Source organism: Pipistrellus hanaki, assembly GCF_964339955.1.
Source record: "Pipistrellus hanaki genome assembly, chromosome: X".
Taxonomy (NCBI): domain Eukaryota; kingdom Metazoa; phylum Chordata; class Mammalia; order Chiroptera; family Vespertilionidae; genus Pipistrellus; species Pipistrellus hanaki.
The window spans coordinates 39,823,534-39,842,956 of record NC_140524.1 but is presented as its reverse complement, the minus strand read 5'-3'; the positions used below and the strand labels follow the sequence as shown (position 1 = coordinate 39,842,956).

General features: G+C 34.8%; 1 protein-coding gene, 1 long non-coding RNA gene and 1 pseudogene across 3 annotated transcripts in view; 2 read left to right on the top strand and 1 right to left on the bottom strand.

Moving 5' to 3' along the window:
- Positions 1 to 19,423, top strand: part of LOC311615093 — a 629,078-nt gene that overhangs the window by 70,420 nt on the left and 539,235 nt on the right. The gene's annotated exons all lie outside the window — the stretch shown is intronic.
- Positions 1 to 19,423, top strand: part of HTR2C (5-hydroxytryptamine receptor 2C) — a 365,841-nt gene that overhangs the window by 121,925 nt on the left and 224,493 nt on the right. The gene's annotated exons all lie outside the window — the stretch shown is intronic.
- LOC311614983 (large ribosomal subunit protein uL23-like) lies at positions 9,179 to 9,652 on the bottom strand (annotated as a pseudogene). Its single transcript has one exon. The product of its transcript is annotated as a large ribosomal subunit protein uL23-like (transcript).

Sequence of the window (19,423 nt, the reverse complement as noted above, 5' to 3'; positions counted from 1 at the left end):
TTTCTGTATAAAACTAAAGCTTCCATGTCTATCATATTTCTTTTTGATTCTTTGCTAGCTCTCTATCTTTAACAAGGCAAGTTTTTTGAATAATTATTTGAAGTTTTTCTTTTATTTTCTCTATCTTACATCCTCCTTAATTCTGTATAAATTCTTGACAAAATCTCAACTAATTTGAGAAACTCCAGTGATTTCTTGTTTGAACAAATATTTACTGAACTATTACTGTATTCCAGGTTATGTCTTAAGGAATTTTATTGCAATTATCTACATTGATAGATATATAGTTTGAATTCAGTTTGGTATTTTTACATGTTTAAAACAAATTACTTCCCAATATATTGGTACAAATAAATATGTTGTTTTATAAAATGTATTTTTCCAAGATGACTACAACTTGTTAGGAAAATCTAATATCACCACTAACTTGGAATTTTTGAAACCTTAAGACAGAAAGTACAAGAGAAAAATGTTGAGGCTTTATTTTCTTGCTAAAGAAAGTCTGAATCTTCCCTAAAAGAGAAATATTACATTTATTCTAGGTTATTGTCTTTGTTTTCACAGAGAAATAATTCCTTCAGAAATGACTATCAATTTTTTCAGTATTTGTCCCTTTCATGAAAGAAGAAATAAGCCAGAAATTAAGAACTTTTGTTTCCGTTGCTGATGTTATAAGCAGTAATATGGAATTGTTAGACAAGCAGAAGCTGGAAGAGGAAGTGTTGGACAGAATGGCAAATTAGAATTTTATATCTCATATAGTGCCAGAGGTCAAGAGCTTGTCAAGTGTTTGAGAACTGAGAAATCAATTGTGCCTATGCAGCTAATGGATCTGTAGTGCCAATCTGTACAAATGAGAAAATCCATTGAAATCCTTCAAGCTGGGAGATTCAGGTGGTGTTAGAGTTGAAAGCATTCATTGTGAGAAGCCAATCAGGTTGTTGGCTCTTGGATAAAAGTAGAAGTGAATGGGAGCAGCCTGACTCCAATTTTCAGCAGAAATAAGGCTGTAGAATCCCAGGAATATCAGCTTAGAAAAGAGATCTCTGAGCTTGATGGGCTGCTTTCTGATCCCTTTTCCTGCGGAGAGCAGGGATGCCTGGTGTTTCAGGTGCATAGATGAAGTAGTTGGAAACTAGATGGAGGGAAAGAACTGGAGGACTGCATGTGTACACTAATTGCAACTGTAGGGGCAATAGGAGTTTGTGGAAAAGGTCCAGGAATGACCCATTAATGTATGGAGTAACTGTCTGCTATGATATTTAAAATTTCCTAATTGAATTCCCAAGCCTGCTTAATTCTTTCATGGGAATGATTACAAAAATTAGTTTAAAGTGTTTAGATCTCCTTTTGTGAAAAGATTCTTCATGAGTTCAAAATGTGTAGGTTAAACAGAAAGTGGTTTTTTTGTTTGTTTGTTTGTTTTGTTTTGTTTTGTTTGTTTGTTTGTTTTTAAAGTGAGTAACTCTGATTTTAAACAAAAATTAGTTCAGGTATCTGGACTGTGATTTTTAAAATTGTATCATTTGGCCTGGTCTTTTGACTCATTTTACCATTTCCCTTATTACAGCATAAAGTGAAGGAAAATATCAACATACATTTTCATATTCTTAGCTCAAATATTTGATCTTGCAGGAAGAATTGATTGGCAATAATTGTTCCCTGTAATTAGCATTAATATGATAACAGTTTGCTTTTTATTTTTTTATTAAATTATTATCTGTGTACATTTAACATTGAACTCCCCTTCAATACATACCCTCCCTCTCCAGAGTTTTGTGCCAATTGGTTACTTATATGCATGTATACAAGTCCTTCTGTTGATCTCTTATCTCCCCCAGATCTCCCTACCCTCCCCGCTGTAATTTGACAGTCTGCTTGTTGCTTTATTGTCTTTATATCTGACTTTTGCTTCATCAGTTTATAATGTTCTTTAATATCCATAAATGAGTGAGGTCATGTGGTATTTCTCTTTCATTGACTGGCTTATTTCACTCAGCATGATATTCTCTAGTTCTATCCAGGTTGCTGCAAATGATGAGAATTCCTTCTTTTTTATGGCAGCATAGTATTCCATTGTGTAGATGTACCATGGTTTTTGTATCCAATCATCTGCTGACAGGCACTTAAGCTGTTTCCAGATTCTAGCTATTGAAGATTGTGCTGCTATGAACATAGGGGTGCATATATCCTTTATGATTGGTGTTTCTAGTTTCTTGGGATATATTCCTAGGAGTGGGATTACTGGGTCAAATGGGAGTTCCATTTTCAGTTTTTTGAGGAATCTCCATACTGTTCTCTACAGTGGTTGCACCAGTCTACATTCCCACCAGCAGTGCACTAGGGTTCCTTTTTCTCCGCAACCTTGCCAACACTTGTCGTTTGTTGATTTGTTGATGTTGGACATTCTGACAGGTGTGAGATGGTATCTCATTGTTGTTTTGATTTGCATCTCTCGGATTACTAGTGACTTTGAGCATGTTTTCATGTGCCTTTTGGCCTTCCTTCTGTCTTCTTTTGAAAATATTCTATTTAGGTCCATTGCTCATTTTTAAATTGGATCATTCATCTTCCTTTTATTTAGTTGTATAAGTTGTTTGTAGATGTTGGAGATTAAACCTTTATCAGTGGTAAAATTTGCAAATATTTTCTCCCACACAGTGGGCTTTCTTGTTTTGTTGATGGTTTCTTTTGCTGTAAAAAAAGCTTTTTATTTTGATGTAATCCCATTTGTTTATTTTCTCTTTAGCTTCCATTGCCCTAGGGGAATTATCAGTGAAGAAGTTCTTTTGGCATATGTCTGAGATTTTGCTGCCTGTGGATACTTCTAGTATTTTTATGGTTTCCCATCTTATGTTTAAGTCCTGTATCCATTTTGAGATTATTTTTGTGTATGGTGTAAGTTGGTGATCTAGTTTCATTCTTTTGCATGTATCTGTCCAATTTTCTCAACACCATTTATTGAAGAGACTGTCTTGATTCCATTGTATATTCTTGCCTCCTTTGTCAAATATTAATTGAGCATAGGGATTTGGGTTGATATCTGGGGTCTTGATTCTATTCCATTGATCTATATGTCTGTTCTTGTGCCAATACCAGGCTGTTTTGAGAACAGTGGCTTTGTAATATAGTTTGAAGTCTGGTATTGAGATCCCTCCTACTTTACTCTTCTTTCTCAGGATTGCTGTGGCTATTCGGGGTCTTTTATTGTTCCAAATGAACTTTTGGAGAGTTCTTTCTAGGTCAGTGAAATATGCCGTTGGTATTTTAATGGGGAGTGCATTGAACCTATAGATTGCTTTAGGAAGTATGGACCTTTGATGATGTTGATTCTAACAATCCATGAACATGGTATGTTCTTCCATCTGTTTACATCTTCCTCTATCTCTTTTTTCAGTGTCATGTAGTTTTCCGTATATAGGTCCTTTATTCCTTAGTTAAGTTTATTCCTAGGTATCTTAATTTTTTTGGTGTGATGTTAAATGGAATTGCTTTTTTAGTCTCTGATTCTATAAGTTCACTGTTGGTGTATGGAAATGCCATAGATTTCTTGGCATTAATTTTGTATCCTGCTACATTGCCAAATTCATTTATTAAGTCAATTAGTTTTTTAATGGAGTCTTTTGGGTTTTTTATGTACAATATCATGTCATCTGCAAATAAGAATAACTTTACTTCTTTTCCAATTTGGATGCCTTTTATTTCTTCTTCTTGTCTAATTGCAATGGCTAATACTTCCAGTACTATGTCAAAGAGGAGTGGCGATAGTGGGCATCCCTGTCTTGTTCCTGTTCTTAGAGGGAATGGTTTCAGTTTTTGCCCATTGAGTATAATGTTGGCTGTGGGTTTATCATATATAGCTTTTATTATGTTGAGGTATGATCCTTGTACTCCCACCTTGTTGAGAGTTTTTTTCAAAAAAGGGTGTTGGATTTTATCAAATGCTTTTTCTGCATCAATTGATATGACTATATGATTTTTATCTTTCAATTTCTTTATGTGATATATCACGTTTATTGATTTGTGGATATTGTACCATCCTTGCATTCCTGGAATAAATCCTACTTGGACATGGTGTATGATCTTTGTGATGCTCTGCTGGAGCCGATTTGCTAGAATTTTGTTGAGGATTTTGGTATCTATGTTCATGAGGGATATTGGCCTGTAATTCTCTTTCATTGAGTTGTCTTTATCTGGTTTTGATATTAGGGTGATGCTGGCTTCATAGAAGGAGTTTGGAAGTGTTCCTTCCTCTTGAATTTTTTGGAATAGTCTGAGGAGGATATGTTTTAGTTCTTCCTTGAATGTTTAGTAAAACTCTCCTGTAAAGCCATCTGGCCCTGGGGTTTTGTTTGCTGGAAGCTTTTTGATGTCTATTTCAATTTCTTCCCAAGTGATTTGTCTATTGAAATTTTTAGATTCTTCCTGATTGAGTTTTGGAAGGTTTTATTTTTCTAGGAATATGTCCATTTTTTCCAGGTTGTTCAGTTTGTTGGAATAGAGTTGTTCATAGTATTTTGTAACAATCCTTTGTATTTCAGCAGGGTCTGTTGTTATTTCACCTTTCGCTTCTCATTTTGCTTATTTGAGTCCTCTTTCTTTGTTTCTTGGTTTGCCTGGCTAGAGGTTCATCTATCTTGTTGATCCTTTCAAAGAGCCAGATCTTGGTTTTGTTGATCTTATGTATTGTTTCTTTGTTCTCTATGTCGTTTATCTCCGCTCTGATTTTTGTTATTTCCATCCTTCTGCTTACACTGGGCTTTTCTTGTTGCTCTTTTTCTAACTCTTTGAGTTGTAGAGTTAGATCATTTGTTACCATCTTTTCTTGTTTTTTGCAATAGGCTTGTAGGTATATGAACTTCCCTCTCAAAACTGCTTTTGCTGTGTCCCATAGATTTTGGATAGTTGTGTTTTCATTGTCATTTGTTTCCAGGATGTTTTTAATTTCTTCCTTGATTTCTCTGGTAACCCAGTCCTTATTTAATAGCATGCTGTTTAGTCTCTATGTGTTTGATTTCTTTGGATTATTTTTATTGTAGTTAATTTCCAGTTTTATGCCACTATGATCTGAGAAGATGCTTGATATGATTTCTATCTTCTTGAATTTGAAGAGACTTTTCTTATGTCCCAAAATGTGGTCTATCTTTGAGAATGTCCCATGTGCACTTGAGAAGAATGTATATTCTGTATCTTTGGGTTGGAATGTTCTGAAGATGTCGATTAATTCCATCTGGTCTAGCGAGTTATTTTGGATTGATATTTCTTTGCTGATTTTTTGTTTAGATAATTTGTCAAAGGGTGACAGTGGGGTATTAAAATCTCCTACTATGATTGTATTCCTATTAATCTCTCCCTTAATGTCCTCCAGCAGTTTTTTTTAAGTATTTGGCTGCTCCCATATTGGGTGCATATATATTTAACAGGGTTATTTCTTCTCGTTGGATTGCTCCCTTTAGTATTATGAAGTGGCCTTCATTATCTCTTGTTATGTCCTTCACTCTGAGATCTAATTTGTCAGATATAAGTATTGCTACCCCAGCTTTTTTTTCATTTCCATTCGCCTGGAAAACCTCTTTCCATCCCTTCACCCTCAGTCTGTGTGCACCTTTTTTTCTGAGGTGGGTTTCTTATAGTCAACAGATGTATGGGTCTTGTTTTCTTATCCAATCCATTACCCTATGTCTTTTGATTGGAGCATTTAGTCCATTTACATTTAAAGTTATTATTGATAGGTACTTATTTGACACCATTTGTATTCTATACCCCTGTGTTCCTTCTTTGCTTTCTATTTCTTTAATTTTACAGTAGACCCTTTAGCATTTCTTGAATTGCTGGTTTGGTGGAGATAAATTCCCTTAGACTGCTTTTGTCTGTGAAGCTCTTGATTTCCCCTTCAATTTTGATTGATAGCCTTGCTGGGTACAGTGTTCTTGGATTCAGACCCTTTCTTTGCATGACTTTGTATATTTCATCCCATTCCCTTCTGGCCTGATAAGTTTCTGTGGAGAAATCAGTTGCTATTCTGATGGGGGTTCCTTCATATGTAACTTTCTGTCTCTCTCTGGCTGCTTTTAAAATTCTTTTTTTGTCGTTGGTGTTTGCCAGTTTAATTATAATGTGCCTTGTGTTCAGTCTTCTGGGCTTCAGTTTGCTTGGGACTCTATGAGCATGTTGAATTTGTGTGGGTTTTTTCTTCTCTATCTCAGGAAAGTTTTCTGTCATTATTTCTTGAAATACATTTTCCATGTCTTCCTCAGTTTCTTTTCCTTCTGGAACCCCTATTTTTCTAATATTGTTTTGTTTTGTATTGTCCCAAAATTCCCTTAGACTTTCCTCCTGCTTTTTAAATTTTTTTTTTTTTCCAGAAGCTGTTCTAATTGGGAATTTTTTTCCATCTTGTCTTCTAGGTCACTGATGCAGTCCTCTGCTTCTTCTAGTCTACTCTTGATGCTTTCTATTGAGTTCTTTACAGTAGTGATGTCATTTTTCATTTTTCTTGGTTCTTCTTCATTTCCTCATATTGTCAAATTTGTCTTACATTCTTTTTAGACATCTTATGATCATTACTCTGAATTCTTGCTCTGGTAGGTTGCTTGCCTCTATCTTGTTTACTTCCTTTTCTGGTGATGCCTGCTTTTCTTTCATATGCGGGCTGTTTCTTTTTCTCCCCATGTTCTCTCTTTTTAGGATGTCTGGTTGTGTAATTCTCTCTCTCCAGCTTTGATTTAAAGGCACAAAATACAACACAACCAGGTACAACACACAAGATACTGATTAGAAATATGTTTGCGATATTAATAACCAGCAATAAAGGTGACTAGAACCCAGCTAACAAAAACATACAATCAAACAAAAAGAACAGGCAAATCAATCTTATAAAAAAAAGCATACAACTTCAGTATAGTTAACATACAACATACAACTTCAAAGAGATAAAGAGAAAGACTGTTTTTTTGTTTGTTTGTTTGTTTGTTTTCTTTTTAGGACAGCGGTGAGGGAGGTGTGAATGGGCTTGGAGCAGGGGGTTGGAAATTAGATATATACAAGTAGGGTGAAATTTTAGGAGGGGATAGACAGAAAGAATGGGGAAAATCTAGAGCAGGAAAGGGTTAAGATAAACTGGGCACCAAAGGAAAAGGTTGGAAAGAGAGTGAAGGCATTAAAGTAGTGTTGAGATAGAATAAAGCGTTGGAGAAGGAAAGATAAAGACTGTAGAACAGTAATCCTGAAATTAAATATATATAATAAAATAAAATAAAAATAATAAAAATAAACAAAAGAAAATAAGATAAAAAAGGTAAAATAATAGTAGTAATAATGTTGATTACATATAAAATATAATAATTATATAGATAAAATCAAGTGAGGAAAAAGAAAAAAAAATAGTTTCTTGAGTAAACGTTGCTAATAATGAAAACAGAAATAAAAATCAAAAATTAAAAAAAATAATAAAATTTTAAAAATTTAAATAAAATTTGAAGTAATGAAGGTCATTCGCTTCCTCTATTGTTATGATCCAGTCCTGATTTTTAAGCAGGTTTTGCTTTGTTTTTATTGCACTAGAGTCAATTTGTGATTTAGCCTCTGGGTGGCAGTGTTTCTAGGTTGACTTCCCAGACTAAAGCCTCTCCAGATTTCTTTCAGCCCTCTCTGTGGCAGGAACTATGGAGAGAGGGAGGGGGCAAGTCCGAGCAACTGCAATCTCCCGCAACTGCAATCTCCCGCAACTCTCCGATATCCCTCTGAGCCAGATCCAAATGTGTTGCTCTTTAGATATCTCTCCTGTCAGGAGCCCCGTCCACTTTCACGGGTGACACCCGCCCAACAGCCGGGGCTTCTACTTGTAATCACTGCCCCTGTCCTCCAGTTTCTGCGCGCTCTGTGCTTGCAGGCTTTGTCTTCACTGCAAGCACTCACCACCCTCTCCCTGCAAAATCTGACCTTTCCGCCCTGCGGTGGGGCACTACTGTGAGTCCAAGTGTTCGCGCTGCCTGGGATCCATGTTCTGGGGGTCACAGCTGCTTGGTGGTCCCTTCGGCTGTGGATATTCAGGCCTCTGACAAGATCCAATCTTCCTCTCAAGATGGCGAGATTTCCCTGTCCAAGCAGGTAGGTAGCTCCGGGAAGGGACGTAGCCCTGCGTGGGTGCTTCCCTGTGAGGGGGGCCTTGGTCAGCGGCCCCCCAGAAGTTTCTTCTCGTGTTTGCTGTCTCCCAGCTTGCTAATAAACACTCACAGCTCAAGACCATCAGCTGCTCTCTATTTCTGCTTCGGGACAGGGCTCAGAATCCGCCCATCTATTCTTCCACCATTTTGTCCATCTCCCAACAGTTTGCTTTTTAGAGATATGAATGCAACTGAAAGGAGAGACTTCATTAAAGTTTCTGAGGGTTTTTTTTTTTTTAAGTCAATGGCTTACTTAAAACTTATTCAACAAATATTTCTTGAGTGGCTTCTATGTACAAAGCACTGTGCTAGGCCTCTGGAGCATAAACATAATATAATACAAGGGAGAATATGAAAAGAATCATGTGAATGGAGCTGAGTGAAAGGGCTAAAAGGAGTTCAGAGGTAGGAGAGACATTTCTTGCTATCAAAGATCACATAACTAGAAAGCAACATGTTGTTTTTACAGATAAATAGTACAATATTCCTTCACTTTTAAATTAAAAATAAGAATATAAAAATTTTACCATAAATGCCAAATAAAGCAAAATACATGTTTTGGTGTTTTATGTTTGTTAGGTAAGACATAGGGATAAAGGGAGAAATGAAAAAAGTAAGTGAATAGGACTGACAGAAAGTGATATGTAAGAGGATAAAGGAAGTATATAATGCATACAAAGAAACTGAAAACAAGACATTCATTGGGACCAAAATTTGTTTCTTTATCCTGTGAATTATTAACTGTGTGGCTTTGGGAAAGACTCATAACCTCCCTGAGCCTAAATTTCTTCATCTGTAAGATAAACATAATACTAATCCCAAAGAGTGTTTTGTAAGTATAAAATGTAGAGCATATACACAAAGGAGAATACAAATAAAGAGAACTTATTTTAATATAGTAGAGTTTTGTGGAGTAATATCACTAATATGATCATTTACCAGTAGGCTGTTACTGGTAAAATTTCTTTGCAGTGTAAAATTGTTATACCTAGAATTAGGCAACTGGACTCAGTTTATATTATCCCGATTATGTTGGCAACATCCAAAGCACCAGAGTCAGGAGCCAGTCGAACATATGCCTTCTTCTCTCCATCAGGCCTGTTCAGAGGGTTGACCTTGGCCACATCAGTGGCATAGAGCTTCTTCACAGCCTGTTTGATCTGGTGCTTGTTGGCCTTGACACCCACAATGAACACAAGTGTATTGTTGTCGTCTATCTTCTTCATGGTTGACTTGGTAGTCAGGGGGAATTTGATGATGGCATAGTGGTCAAGCTTATTTCTCCTGGGTGCCCTCTTCCTAGGACATTTAGGCTGCCTTCAGAGTTTTAGTGTCTTTGGCCATTGGAAGGTGGGTGATGTGCAGATCTTTTTTTTGTGGCTGTGAATGCCTTTCAACACTGCTTTCTTTGCCTTCAAAACCTTTGCTTTGGCTTAGGCTTTGGGAAGGGTAGAGGCTTCCTTCTTAGCTTTTAGAGCCATCTTTGTAAAAAGCAAAAATATTTTATATATCTAGGTAAAATGGGGCTATCATAGATACCCCCACCAAGGATATGGAAGTAGCATGTCTATTCTGTCCTACTCCACCCCTTCCAGCTACTATTTTGTCTAGAGTTTTGTTATAATATTTGCTACCCTGTGTTGCACTTTAATTATGTAGTCCCCTCAATCAACTGTGAGGTCCTCAAGGAATAAACATGCTGTTTAATCATTTTTATATTTCTTATCATGTAGGATATATAGCAGGTATTTAATTAAAGTTTGATGAATTAGTGAAATCCTCATTTGTTAAAGAACCTACTTATAAGCTAGTTATTATAGTTACATTTGAAATAGGCTGATATAAATTAATCTGCTTTGCATGTTTAGTTGTTTATCAAAACACCATTTTTTTAAATTTTGGGTTTTTTGCATTAGGTTTTCAAACAAGCCTAAAGTAAAATCCTGGTCACTTACTTAATCCCTCTATACTTAGTTTCTCTATATATAAATTGGTGTTAATGTCACTTTTTCACAGAGATTGTAAGACAGGCTTTAATAAGGTAAATATAAAGCACTTGGTACATAAGATGAATTTGCTATTTTCTTTTCCTTTAATTTTCAACCTCTACTATAAAGAACTCTGAAATTTCAAAATTCTCAATTTCTGTAGTTCTATGTAAGATATTGAATTTAAAGATTTTCAATGCTAATGGCTTTGAAAACTCTATTTTGATTTAACCCATTTAATGCTCGCTTAAGATCAATGTATTAACCTGATCACAAGAAACAAAACACATTAAGAAAATAGTCATTTCAAAAATATGGTCATTTTAAAAATAGTCATTTTAAATATATGGTTGAGATTTATATGGAACTCATAAACTAAACACAAAACAAACAAAAAATCCAATTTAAAAAAATGGGCAGATAATCTGAATAGATATTTCTCTAAAGATAACATACAAATGGCCAATAGACATATGAAAGGATGCTCAAAGTCCCTAATCATCACAGCAATGCAAATTAAATAAAAAGAATTATGAAAATTGAATTTAAAAATGTGATCATGGATTTTTTAAAAATAAATATTTTTTCTTGGGTGAGACAGTTACAATATAGAATTGTCTGCTATATCTCTCTTTGTTGTTGAAGGTAATCAAGAGTTTTAGACAGTTTATTAGCCACTGAATTTTGAAACACTAGAGGACTAACTGAATGTTGCATTTAGTCAGGTGTTCAAGAAGAATTTTGGGAATAAAAATGCATCATTTGGAAAATAAATAGAGGCATATATCATATAAGTAATGAAAAGGAAGCAGAACCATATGGAGAATTATAAAAGAGCTTCAGATGACTATTATAAGACTTGTATGTAGAATGTTGTAGGACTTCCTCTCTCTTAAGAGATTGGAAGTGTTGACTAATGTCACCCCAATAAAATGTAATTTAAAATAAAATAAAATAAAATAAAAAGAGCTCATACATGTGAGATACATATCATTGAATATAGACTCTTAAAATCTCTTAGTAAAGAATTACTATAAATAAAAAGAGATTAAGTGACTGGCAAATTATAGCTAGGCATCAGCACTAATAATTTACTGATATTTTGGACCAAATAATTTTTTTGTTGTGGGGGACTGTTCTATGCATTGCAGATTGTTTCTCAGCATTCCTAGCCTTCATCCACTATATGCCAAAAGGGACACTCTTTCAATCATCAGAATAAAAAATTATTCTAGACATTGCCAAGTATTTCCTGAGGGGCAAGATCACTTCCAGTTGAGAACTGCTGACCAGAGCCTAAATATTTCAGCTGAGATTTAGAAAAGAAAGAGCAATCACCATACCAAAAGATCTCCACAAAATAAATGACATGGGAAGGACAGAAATTATTGATTAATCCAGAGATAGGCAGCTCCTGTATTCAAGACAACATCCAGGATTATTTTTAAATATCTCTGTTGGACTTGCTTGATCCTCATTTTTTTTTTTTAAAGAAAATCGCAGTTTTTGTTGTCTATGAGTAAGTAATAAAGAAAAACAGAAACCTGCTGGGCCAGCAACTTTCCATTCATTGTAGTCTCAAGTTAAGTTTTTTGTTAGTGTCAACCTGACTTCAATCAGGGTGAAGTTTCAGAAGAAATTGGAATTTCATAAAAATATTTAGTTATAATTTGACAAACTAAAATATTATAAGAGTGGGTTTTACCATTCAAAAGAAAAACAAGAAGCAAATTAACCATAAAGGGAACACTTTATTTTTTTTGTACAGTTTGCAACATCTTATGTCTAAAGCTTAGTCATTTTTCTGCCTATGAAAAAATAAGCAAATAATGGTATGACCAAGCAAAACACTGGGGGAAATGTCATTTTGTGTTAAAACATAATTATGATTAGTAGCGATAAAATTTTACTATATTTTTAAATGAAAGTTTTAACAAGGAATATCAGTTCTTTCTGTCTCAGATTTTGGAATTGTTCCACTTACCTTTTCCTTGGCAAGATCACATTGATCTTTTAAAAAAGAAAAGGGTAATTAATGAAATTGTTTCTTTTTCTTCACACTTAAAAGCCTAAGGAAGAATTATTTTTTCCCCCCTTGGCTTCCATTTACTAGCAATTTCTACATGATGAAATCCAAGCATGTTATATAGAAATGTTTTTATTATGAGCACCCAAGATAAACTCTATATGTGTTCTAAGCCCTGTTCATTTTATTTATCAACCAATTATTTATTGGACAGTTTTAGGGTAGAAATGTTCAACAAAAATAGACAGATCAGAGGAACATATTGTTTCCCATAATTTTACATGATTACCTACTTTGTCTATTTTGTTTTTTTCATAAATGTAATATATCCCAGTCATTTTAAATATATTTTCATCCTCTTTTCAGTCTTTTTAAGCAATCTTCTACATTAGTCACTTTAGAAATATTAGCCAACTCAATTTGATTTATGAAAAATACACAGATAGGGAATAATGTAGTCAGCAAGGTGATTAATTTTTATATTTAAGAATTTACTACTTGAAATTATTTTTATAAAAAATATAGTTTTATTTTTCTGTCAGTTTTGACCAAATTCAATATATCTCTCTTACAGTATTTGATCTAATATTTTCATCATGAAATAAAATCACAGTTATTTGTATTGTACATACTACTTTGGGAGATTTTTCTTCTTATTAAATGAACTAGAGGTCCAATGCACGAAAACTCACACAAGAGTAGGCCTTCCTTCCCCCGACTGCCAGCACGGGCTTCCCTTCAGCCCCAGTTTCATCAGGAAGGATGTCTGAAATGACTTACAGCCTAATTAGCATTTTACCCATTTATTATTATAAATTGTATTCTGCATTGCTGGAACACTTATTTAGCACACTAAAATTTCTTGAAATTATCTAAGTATGTTTCTAGATATGTGTATGTAATTTATATTTTCAGATTTTTGCATTATTTTAAAATTTATAAAATCTTAACAATTTCCAAAAATGTCCCTTTTACAAGTAACAATGTTTTTCCAGTAGACTTCTAATTGCTCCTGGAAAGAATTCTGTGAGATTTTTTTTATGATGAAATCAAGAGCATATGTGATAAGATGTTCAATGTTTTAATTTAGGATCTAGATTGACAGTATATTTTGGATTTTCTGCAGGATATAATTAAGGATTTCTTTTCTTCATAAAATAGTGTTGAACCTTAATAGTTTTCCCAAACAAGGATACTAAAATCTTGGTTGAGCTAAAAATATGTGTCTGCTTTGAAAAATAATTTTAAAAATATGTATCATAGTAACTCCAATGTCAGCATTGACTACTGAAAGCTGTTGGAGGTAAGTATACAAATAAATTAATATTAGAGCAGAACATTTTTCTTCATATAAGGCTATTTTGTAAAATTTTATGTGTTTTTATGAGACTAATATTCAGTAATAATCACATTTTTCCTTTTTCAATCTCATTGAGCAGCCTCCTGGGAAGTAATACATTAGGAATTATATTTGTAATTTATGTACACAGTTGTTAATTTTATGATATATGGGTGTATTCAGTTGACTGCAGGTTTCATTTTTAAAAAAATACATTTTTTATTGATTTCAGAGAAGAAGGGAGAGGGAGTGAGAGGTAGAAACATCAATGATGAGAGGGAAATCATTGATTGGCTACCTCCTGCATGCCATTGCGAATTGAGTCACAACCTGGGCATATGCCCTGACCAGGAATCAAACTGTGACCTCCTGGTTCATAGGTTGATATTCAACCACTGAGCCACAGAGGCAGGACATATAGGTTTCATTTTAAGCAATTAAGATAATTTTCTTTATGGAGAATTAAGTTTTTATAGAAACAAATGAAAAAATAATACAAATATTTAACTGTATGTTTTAAAAATAATTTCATATCTCTATAACGAGTTTTTGTATTATTTGCAAAGGCTTAATGAATGGCAAATTTGGAGTTGAGGAAAAATCTTAGGTTGTTCTTAACCCTTCATTTTGTTTCAACCAATAGTGTAGTTTTCTACAAGTGTCCCCTTACACTGAATATTTTGAGAACCTTATCTGTGGTAGGGACTCTGACAGGAGATTTGTCTATTATTTCATACTAGAGTCCTGGTGCACGAAATTCATGCACTCAGGAAGAAGGGGATGTCTCTCAACTTGACCTGAGCCCTCTCGCTGTCCGGGACCTCTCACTCTTTACCACCCGTCTGCTCGCTGTTCCTTACCACTTGACTTGCTGCTCCTTAATGCTGCCACGAAGGTGGGAGAGGCTCCCGCCACCACAGCTGTGCTCTCCAGCTGTGAGCCCAGCTTCTGGGTGAGCAGCAATCCCCCTGTGGGAGCACATTGACCACCAGGGGCAGCTCCTGTGTTGAGCATCTGTGCACATCATGATTACCAGTCGTTCTGGTTGTTCCGCTATAAGGGTCACTGGCTTTTATTATAATAGATCCTTACTTTCCCAGCCACGTTCTAATTTGCTTAGCTATGATGAGTAACTTGAATATTAATATTAGTTAATATTTTGAACTAAGCACATTTTTTTGCTATCTAGTGACTTCCTCTTCTCAGGTTATTTGCACTGACTCTATTCAATACTTACTCTTGTGAGCTGTGCATTTTCTGAGGACACTCAAAAAGCCCTTAATGTATAAGAGAAAATAATTCAGATAAGCAAATGGATAGCAATATTTGTTATGAGCTTTTCATAGGAGATTGTGAACTTATTGATAAGGACTGTTTTATATATATGTTGGTCTCCAGAAGTCTTCCATTATGTGTATGGAACATAGTGAACAATAAAGAAGAGAGCTTGTAGATATGGACATTTTTGTGAATAATTTGTCTCCTCCTTGCCCTAACTCATTTGGCTCAGTGGATAGAGTGCTGGCCTGCGGACTGAAGGGTCCCAAGTTCAATTCCAATCAAGGACATGCATGCTGGTTACAGACACATATCCAGTGGGGAGTGTGCAGGAGGCAGCTGATTGACTCTAGCTCTCTATCCCTCTCCCTTCCTCTATATAAAAAAAATCAATAAAATATATTTTTAAAATAATTTTTCTCCTCTATATGATTATATTAATTATTAGAGGCCCAATGCATGAAATTTGTGCATGGGAGGGGGTTCCCTCAGCCTGGCCTGCACCCTCTCCAATCTGGGACACCTTGGGGGATGTCCAACTGCCAGTTTAGGTCCAGTCCCACAATCGGACATCCCTCTCACAATCCAGGACTTTTGGCTCCTAATGGCTAGCATGCCTGACTGCCTGATCACCCCCTAACCACTCCCCTGCTGGCCTGATTGATGCCTAACTGCTCCCCTGCCAGTCTGATTGCTCCTATCTGCCCTCGCTGCCATCCTGATTGACCCTAACCACCTCTGTCTTATTGATAAGGACTGTTTTATTTATATGTTGGTCTCCAGAAGTCTTGGCTTCCCACCACTGTGGCTTTGTCCAGAGGACTTCCGAAGGATGTCTGCCCTAATTAGCATATTACCCTTTTATTAGTATAGATTTTCTATAATATCAAGCATCAGTATTTGTAATATTGGAAATGGATTCATGAAATTATTTTTACAGCTTTATATCTTTGGACAAACTAGACATTATCCATATTTTATATATTGGGTAAATTAAGACTCTTGCCAGAAAGTACAGTGTAGAACAATCAGATCACTTTAAGTCAGTCAAAACTTCATTGTGTTGAATGCTAATATGATATTCTTCTCTAAGCATCATTTTAAACTTAACATTATGATTTTGAAAACTAGCCTTTGAAAAGTGCTCCTGGAAAACAGGTACAAAGAGGATTATCAGATATTGTTGTCTGTGTGCTTTTAAGAGTACTATTTTATATTCTAATAGACTCACGTTTAAGTAAGCTTATTTTCTTTAGTCTACCTAAATTTGGCATTATAGTGCAATGTCAATATTCTTTATTAAACATATTCTGTTAAATTATGTATTTAAATAACTGTGCAGCTAAAATTCTTGCACATGTGCTTCAGATCACTTAATATGTCACCAGGTAATTTAATCTTATCAGGGTGGTTTGTATTAGTAATATCATAAGTAATTTCAAAGAAGAACAATGCTTCCAAAATTCATCTTTTATTCATATTTGGACTTCTTATTCTTAAATCAATAAAATAGATTAACACAGTAATCAACACAGTATCTTCATGAAATACTGCCCATACATTTGGTGAGAAATCTGGCAACCAGACAAATTCTACTTCTCTTGTCATAATGGTAATTTTAAATAAAAACTTTATGTTAAATACAGAGGGGAAGATAGAATGGTTATAAATCTGTCTGATAATATATTGTAACCCTAATAGTCAAGAATATTTTAGGAGGAGGAGGCGTAATAGTTATATTACTCTGTATTTATTCCCATGGTGTGTTTAAAATCAATAACTACTTCGATTGCACTCTCCCATCTTTGTAATAAAAGTTCGATGAATGGAAGGTTAGAAAAAACAACATAAAAATAAAGAGGAAACTCACCAAAAATTCAGATAGGAATCTTCCAAGGAAATCTAAGGAAATTGGATGAGCATTCATTTTTGAAATATTGTCTCATGTCATCAGCAATTTTTTAAGCCACACATGCTTCTTTTTTACTCTCATATATTTTTATGAAATCACCATAAAATACAACATGGACTCTAGTCTATTATAATAAAAGTATAATATGCTAATTAGACTTGACAGCTGAACGACTTTCCAGATGTCCTTCTGGATGAAGCTGCTCAGTGGGGGCCAAGGTAGAGGTGGTTAGGGTTGATCAGGCAGGCAGGTGAGAGTTAGGAGCAAACAGGCAGGCAGGCAGAGTGGTTTGGGCCATCAGGTAGGCAGGTAAGCAGTTAGGCACATTAGGCAGATAGGCAGAGTGGTTAGGGATGATCAAGCAGGCAAGCCAGTGGTTAGGAGCCAGTGGTCCAAGTTTGCAAGAGGAATGTCCGACTGCCTGTTTAGGGATCCCTGCAGAATCAGGCCTAAATCGGCAGTCAGACATCCCCAGAGGAGTCCCAGATTGAGAGAGAGTGCAGACTGGGCTGAGGGAACCGCCTTCCAGTGCACAAATTTTGTGCACCAGGCCTCTAGTACTAGAATAATGAAAATATATCAGTTCTCTAAAGGTTGAGGTAAAACTTGATTCATTGGTGTTTCTCATTAACTACAACAGTCAGGTCACCCATTATCCCTTGCAATATAGTGACTTCTAGGGTATACCTGAATGTACTTTATCATCCTTCTCACCCTTACTTGGAAATAAATCTGTATCCAATCAATAGCACCTACTGACATGATGTTCCAAATTTACTTAGTAACCAATAAGTATTTGCAGAAAGAAAAAGGGAAGCCTTATGTGTGCTACTGAAAATCATAATATGAAGTGTATATAGCATTCACATATACCACTTAGGTGTGGAAAATAAGATCAGAAAGTCTGGAAACAATGCTTTAATTTGACCAAGGAAGTCTACAAGGATGGACTATAATAAAAGTTACAGGAGCAAAACTAAATGAAAGTACATATATAAGAGGTTTCCATTATTTAAATATACGTGAAGTTCAAGTTGAAAGTGTTTTTATTTTTATTGTTTTGAACTCTGTTAAAGATTTACAACATAAGAGGAGAAGGATTTAATGATTATTGACAAAACTATACAATGTTGATGATACTTATTGTTCATCTTTCTTCTATTTCCTTAGAATATTAATTTTCAGTGGGCTTAGCACTTGTCCTGTTCTTGCATAAATCCCCAAAAGAAAAACAACAACAACTGTCTTGTTCATAATAGTGGCTTTTTAATGCTTTTCTAAGAAGTTTATCTGTAAGGAAAGAATTTTAACATTTAATTCTCCTGCTAGTTCTTTGAGTAGTTTAGAGCACAGAAGATATTTAAAGTTTTATGGTCTTCTCCTGAGAAGCCAGCATCTCTTTTCCTTTCCTCACATTTAAGATTTTAATTGCTTCAGTATTTTAGCAACAATTACAACCTATTCAGAAAATTTCTTTTCATGAGCTTACAGCTCTGACTTTTAATTTAGACAATATTTCTTTAAGTGGGTTATATTTGTTACCCAAATTCTCAGAGGAATTGCAATACGTGCAATAAGAAATCAATTTCCCATTTACTTATTTTGGATCCATCAATGTTTTCCCTGACTCTGTACATTAAGCAAGCAGGGCTCTCTGACGGTTTTGTTTTATTTTCTGCTACTATTCTACCAATGTACTGGCGAGATCACTTGACTTATTAGTCTGCATATACACTAAATAAAGTGTCTTCAGCTTTTTGCTATAAATTTCATTCAGTTATTCGTATTAATGCTTGTTCAAATCCAATAAAGCTTTTATATGGAGATGGATTGTGGCAATGTGCAACTTGTAATTTCCCCCCCAAACTTTGTTATCCATCAGAACACATCTTTAGGAAATTTTGAGCCCCAAATCTCCCATTTATATATAATAAAAATACTATAAATTTAATTATATAAATTACAATGTAAACATTTAAAATAAGTGTGAACTCATTTTCTCTGATAATGAAGATACAGTTTTACTTAACAAGGAACAAATCTTCACCTGCTATGTTCTGCAATCTTTTGTATCTCACCTCTGTTCTTTCTAGTCATTTTTCTTTTTCTTTTCTTTTTTTTTAAATTATTGAACTTACTGGGGTGACATTGGTTAATACAATATAGGTTTCAAGAAACATTTTGCTCATGCCATCATCCCTTCTCCTTTAAGTTTCCTGATAGCTCACAATCATTCCTCTTCTTCATAATTTGATCTTTATTTGATCATGTCTCTGCCACTAAAATAATTAAGCATTTTCCTATACCTCTTTATTAACTGTATTGATGAATTGTATTAGATTTCTATTGTTGTGTAACAAATTACCAAATATCTAGTGGGGCTGAGCTCTTATCTGGATGCTCTGAAAAAGAATCTGCTCCCATGCTCATCCATGTTGTTGTTGTTGTTGTTGGAATTTAATTCCTTAAGGTTATAGTACTGAGGTTCCTACTTTCTTACTGGCTAGGGGGCTACTCTCTGCTCCTAAAGGCAGCTTATATTCCTTTTCACATGGTCACCTCCTTCTTCAAAGCCAACAACTGCATATAAAATACTTTTCATGCTTCAAACTCTCTACCAGCTCCTTCACTTATATGCCAGAGAAAATTATCTGTGATGAGATTAGATTCACCTGGTTAATCTCTTTTGCTGTATAATGCAGTTAACTCATGGGA